Consider the following 6,663-nt stretch of genomic DNA (forward strand, 5'->3'; position numbering starts at 1 on the left):
ATGGTAGTTCATGCCTGTTGCCCCAGCACTTTGGGTGGCTAAAATGGGAGGATCACTTGAGGTCAGGAGTTCGAGACCAGCCTGACCAACATGGTGAAACCCCGTCTCTACTGAAAAAAATACAAAAATTAGCAGGGTGTGGTGGTGTGCACCTGTAATCCCAGATACTCAGGAGGCTTAGGCAGGAGAATCGCTTGAACCCAGGAGGCAGAGGTTGCAGTGAGCAGAGATCACACCACTGCACTCCAGCCTGGGCAACAGAGTGAGACCCTGTCTCAAAAAAAAAAAGAAAAAAAAGAAGGACGTGAAATTGTTGGTAAATCATTTACTGGGGCCTGTGCTGTGGTAGGCTCATGGACAATACAAACATGAGCCTTGCTTTTTAGGAGCCTAAAGTCTGAATGGGAAGGTCAAGCTCTACGTGAAGCAAGTGGACAACTGAGGCTTCTCTAAACTGAAAGTGGCTGTACTGAGGATGTGCTGATCTTAAGGACAGAGACCCCTCCACTTGTCTCAAGGAAGGAGGGATTTAGCGTAGGGGTGCATGTGGTTGGTGCTGTCATGGAGACAGCTCCAAGGCCTGGGGAGGCCTCTCCAACTCACCCCTCCCTCAGGATCCCTGCTCTCTCTGTGCATCTGTCCCCTGCTCCTGTCTCTAATAATGCTTTCTCTGCTCATTCAGCCCCTGTTCTCTCCTAATCTCAACTTACACGTGACTTCACTAGCCAGGATTCTGTCTCCACCTCTAGACATCCTTTCATCTTCAACTACTACCCTAAGTAGTTCATTCTTTCAGTATTTGGTAGTTCTAATTCCCAGGAGAGGCTCTGATTGGTCCAGCTCCTAGGCCTCTGTGAGCCTGTGTTTTAGCAATCCTTGGTCACTTGTCCCTCCTGACAGTCCGGTCAGATGTGGCCAGGAGTAATCACAAGATCACCTAAAGGGCTCTGGGCAGCTAGACACCTAAAACAACTCCAGGATGGGGGTCCCTGATGACAATCTCAACTAAAGGTCATAGGAAAGAGAATCACTCTGAGCCAGAGAAAGTAGACTTCACAGGGCACTGAGATGGCCAGGACTTCAACACACAGCATTTACATCATAGGAGAGAAGAGGAAGCTGACAGGCAGGAATGGCTGTGGTGGTAGACTGTTGCAGTTTTCAAAATTATTTGCTTCCCTTCCCCATGGAAGGATTCTACATTCCTACCCAGATAATATCACACTTGGTAGTGTGAAACTTTTACCAATGAAATGTGAGTAGAAGGGACGTGTGACATTTTAGGCAAAAGCTTTGATAACCATTGCATGGTTCACCATGTTCTCTTTTCCCTCTGCCACGAGAACAACACAGTCCCACATAGGGACTGCTCCATCTGCTCGGGTCCCAGAATGGAAACAACCTGGAGCAGAATCAGAACTCAATCATGATAGTCCGTGATGGATATGTGATGCGAATAAGCCAGTCTTTGTTGTGTGAAGCCACTGAGATTTTTGGGGTCATTTGTTACTGTAGCATAACCTAGCCTATCCTGACTGAGACAAGGAACATGTTGTGTTGTCAGAATATCAGATAAATGGGAGAGAAGGATGGCAGTGAAGCGGTAATGAGAAGTGGGACCAGGAATCCAGGTGTCAGGGAAGGAAGACATGAAGCAGGCAACAAGAGAAGATCTGGAAAGAAGGAGGAGACTCTGAGAGCCATTGTAAAGGAAGATGTAGCTGGTGTTGGTATCAGGTTGTGTGTTATTCTCCTTGAGCTGTGATTATGGTTTGGCTGTGTCCCCACCCAAATCTCATCTTGAATTCCCACATGTTGTGGGAGGGACCTGGTTGGGGGTGATTGAATCGTGGGGACAGGTCTTTCCCGTGCTGTTCTTGTGATAGTGAATAAGTCTCATGAGATCTGACGGTTTTAAAAAGCGGAGTTTCCCTGAACAAGCCCTCTTTCCTTCTCTGCCACCATGTGAGACGTGCCTTTCACCTTCTGCCACGATTGTGAGGCCTTCCACATGGAACTGTGAGTCCAATAAACCTCTTTCTTTTGTAAATTGCCCAGGCTCAGGTATGTCTTTATCAGCAGTGTGAAAATGGACTAATACAAGCTGCCATCACAAAATGCTCTAGATTGGGTGGCTTAGACAACCGACACTTATATTCTCACAGTCCTGAGAACTGGATATCTGAGATCAAGACGCTGCTGGCAGAATGGGTTTCTGGTGAGTTCTCTCTTCCCATCTTGAATACAGCTACCATCTTGCTGTGTCCTCACATGGCCTTTCCTCTGTGTGTACAAAGAAAGAGAGAGACAGATTTTTGGTATCTCTTCCTTATCTTATAAGGAAATCAGTCCTGGCCAGGCGCCGTGGTTCACACCTGTAATCTTAGCACCTTAGGAGGCTGAGGTGGGAGGCCAGGAGTTCGAGATCAGCCTGCGCAACATAGTGAGACCCTGTCTCTACAAAAAATAAAAATTAGCCAGGCATGGTGGCACATGTCTGTAGTCTCAGCTACTGGGGAGGCTGAGGCAGGAGAAGTGCTTGAACCCAGGAGGTGAAGGTTGCAGTGAGCCGAGATAGTGACACTGCACTCTAGCCTGCATGACAGAGAAAGACCCTATCTCAAAATAAATAAATCCGCCTTTTTTAGAAAAGGGACACCAGTCTTATCAGATTAGGACACTGTCCTTATGACCTCATTTAGCCTTACTTCCTCCCTTAAAGGCCCTGTCTCTAAACACAGTCACATTGAGGGTAAGGGCTTCAACATACACATTTTGTGGGGGCAATTCAGACCAGAAAAGGTTGAAACAGGGAATGACGGAGAGTAAAGGATGAATAAAGTTCCTGATTTACTGCTTTGCCGTAGTTGGGAGTTGGAAGCACTCTGAGGGGAAGGTTTGCTTTTAGACCAATGGAATCAGTGGTGGGTTGGTCGTGTAGTGATTTCCCGCAGGCAGTAGGGATTGGGCTCAGGGCTAGAGAAAGAGATCTGGGTGAGTCAGACTATGGAAACTGTGTTTTGGTTTGTAAATATATCCAAATAGGTTGTGAGAAATGGAGCACAAGCACCACACTTGAGGAGAGAGGCCACGAAGAGGACCCTCAATCCTAGATGGACAGAAGGAAGAGGAGGGAATGAAAACAAAGATCTTCCAATGGCGTCACTCCACTGCCTGGGGCAGGCCCTGGAATGAGTTGCTCTGCCACCTGAGATCGCTGGACAGAGCCCCCATCATCCGGGAGAGCAGCCAGTCAGGCAGGGTGGCATGGGGCACAGGGCAAGGCTCCCTTAGGTTGTTAATGTGGTGGGTCCAGCACAACTAAATGCAACTCAGAGATTATTTATTTTTTCAGTGTTCAAACTTTATTCATACTCTTGTTAAAATTTCACTCAAAAAGGCAGTGCATGGTGTGGCTCATGCCTGTAATCCCAGCACTTTGAGAGGCTGAGGTGGGCAGATCGCTTAAACCCAGGAGATTGAGACCAGCCTGGGTAACATAGACCCCATCTCTAGTTTTGAAAAATAAAATTAAGTAAAAAAGAAGAAAAAGTTTGGCCGGGTACGGTGGCTCAATGCCTGTAATCCCAGCACTTTGGGAGGCTGAGGCGGGCAGATCACGAGGTCACAAGATCGAGACCAGCCTGATCAATATGGTGAAACCCCGTTTCTACAAAAAATACAAAAATTAGCTGGGTGTGGTGGCACGTGCCTGTAATCCAGCTAGTCGGGAGGCTGAGGCAGGAGAATTGCTTGAACCCGGGAAGCGGAGGTTGCAGTGAGCCGAGATCGCGCCACTGCACTCCAGCCTGGTGACAGAGTGAGACTCTGTCTCAAAAAAAAAGAAGAAAAAATTCGCACAAAAAATCCATGAGGTAGGTGTCATCTCCATTGTAGAGAACAGAAGATCGGAGAAGCGAACAGAACTCTCCTGGGGTGAATAGCTCAAGTGACTGAGGCAGGTCTCTTACCACTGTCACGCGTGTCTGTGTGAAGAGAGTCCACCAACAGGCTTTGTGTGAGCAACAAGGCTGTTTATTTCACCTGGGTACAGGCAAACTGAGTTGGAAAAAGGAGTCAGCAAAGGGAGATAGAGGTGGGGCAGTTTGATGGGATTTGGGTAGGTAGTGGAAAATTACAGTTAAAGGTGGTTATCTCTTGCGGGCAGGGGCGGGGGTCACAAGGTCCAGGGTGGGGAGATCACGAGACTCATTGTCCAGCCAGGGGAATGTCACAAGGTCGATTGATTAGTTGGGGTGGGGCAGAAACAAATCACAATGGTGGGATGTCATCTTTTGTGGTTCTTCAGTTGCTCCAGGCCATCTGGATGTATACGTGCAGGTCACAAGGGTTATGATGGCTTAACTTGGGCTCAGAGGCCTGACAACCACCACATTGCCTTTGGGATTCCACCCGCATCTTCCCTTGGAGAAGTCCCCCATGTGGAGATTTTGCAGGTTTTAGCTCGAACACAGTTCAAGGCAAGGAGCAAGAAACCACTTGAAGTGATCATTTCCCAGCTCTGAGGGTCTCTTTCCTGTGAGTTTGGTCACAGTTTAGCCTCTGTCCTTGGAAGCTTCCCAGAAATAAGACCAGGACTATCTTTAATATTAAGGGGAAAACAGGGCTTTTGCACTAAGAAAGATCTGCGTCGCTTTTGAAACTCCTAAAGTACACATTTGTGTTTTCTCTTGCTTGGAGAGGTCATCCAAGAACTGGCCACTCCCTGACATTTCTATGGAATCTCTTTTTCTGGAATGGTCTTCCCAGATCCTCTGGATTCCAAAAAAGTACATCCGGAAGTTCCCATGGCAAAGTTCTCATGGTAGTAACAGCGTGTACATAGTTCTGTTTAATACTCCTTGCTGCTATGTGAGCCGCACAATTGCACCCATTGTTCCCGTTGGCAGAAACTGACTTCTGGCTCCGACTTCTTCATTTTTTCTACTTCTACTTCTGCTTCTACCAAGGAACAGCTGGAGAGATGAGGTTGCTGGCTCACACACAATAGGCCCCAAAAGCGCCTCCAGTCCTCCCCAAGCTGTGTGAAATTAACTCAGCACTGCTTTGTATAGTAAGACATACTGGCATCGCTAAGTGAACGCCTAAGCAGCTCTCACTGTCTCCACCTGGCCTTAGAGGTCCAGCAGGCGCTACCGCTCTGGTGTGTCTGGTTCCAGGATATTCAACGGAAATCCCCCTGCTGAAAGGATGGTAAAGCTGTATTCTTGTTGGATATTTAAAACAAGAAGCTGTGAAGTTTCCCAAAGGCTCTGAATCTACACTTCAAGGTCAAGAAAAAAAAGCATTAACCTAGTTTAGCTGTATTTTAGGAAGCAGATGCTGGGCACCTGAAAGGCCAAGTTTTGCTTCTAGCTACAGGTTTTCTGCAGAGAAAACAAGACAGAGCTCAACTTAGGGCACATAGATGAGCAGGATAGAGGATGTTGCTTAAGGACCCTGCAGCTCTGGACCCTCCAATGACTAAGTGTGTCAGAAAGAGCACATGTGACCGTGTTCTGTGGAATGTATGCATTTGTAGGATGCTTTCTGCACAGGCACTTTTCAAATAACTCTCTCTTTGGAAGTGTGTGTGGGGCAGACAGGGTTGGACCAATATGGGGGTGAGCGGGGACGGGGAGGACATAGTGAGTGCAGGTTCTGCCGTTACTGTAGCCTCTGAAAACATCATATGGAAATTCCATTGCAACTGGGAAACCAGAGTCATGGGAAGTCAACTTACACCCCTTAAGTTATAGAACAGCCATCAACGAGGAACTCCATTTCTTTTTTTTTGTTTTTGTTTTTGAGATGGAGTCTCACTCTGTCGCCCAGGCTGGAGTATAGTGGCAAGATATCAGCTTACTGCGACCTCCATCTCCCAGGTTCAAGCAATTCTCCTGCCTCAACCTCTCGAATAGCTGGGACTACAGGCACATGCCACCACACCTGGCTAATTTTTTGTATTTTTAGTAGAGATGGGGTTTCATCGTGTTAGCCAGGATGGTCTCGATCTCCTGACCTCGTGATCTGCCCGCCTCGGTCTCCCAAAGCGCTGGGATTACAGGCATGAGCCACTGCACCCGGCCGATGAACTCCATTTGTAAAGTGTTAAAGGCTCATATATTACACATCTTATTTAGTTAACATTTGCACTGGCCACAACTTCTGTAAAGGAAGCTGCTGTGTTCTAGCAGTCCACCAACTGGAATCCTCTCCCTTAGGCCTGGAATTCTCTCACTTAGCCCACCAACTGGAATTCTCTCACTTAGTCTTGTGCCAAGGAGGCACTTGCCCCAGGCCTCCTGGGAAGCTTTCTTTATTCTGATTCACCAGTTTTACCCCTGAAAGTGGTATAGGACAAGGCCTTGTTGGCTGGCTATGGTGGATGCAGGGATTTCTTTTTTGCCTAGAAAAAAAAAAAAAAAGCCAAGAAAAAAAATACCAGTGTTTTTCTCTGTTGCTATGTAACAAATTCTTCTTTTTTTGACGAAATCTCACTCTGTCCTCCAGGCTGAAGTGCAGTGGCGTGATCTCAGCTCATTGCAACCTCTGCTCCCTGGGTTTAAGTGATTCTCCTGCCTCAGCCTCTCGAGTAGCTGAGATTACAGGCACCTGCTACCACACCTGGCTAATTTTTGTATTTTTAGTAGAGACGGGGTT

This window comes from Colobus angolensis, unplaced genomic scaffold, assembly GCF_000951035.1.
Source record: "Colobus angolensis palliatus isolate OR3802 unplaced genomic scaffold, Cang.pa_1.0 Scaffold428, whole genome shotgun sequence".
Lineage (NCBI taxonomy): Eukaryota > Metazoa > Chordata > Mammalia > Primates > Cercopithecidae > Colobus > Colobus angolensis.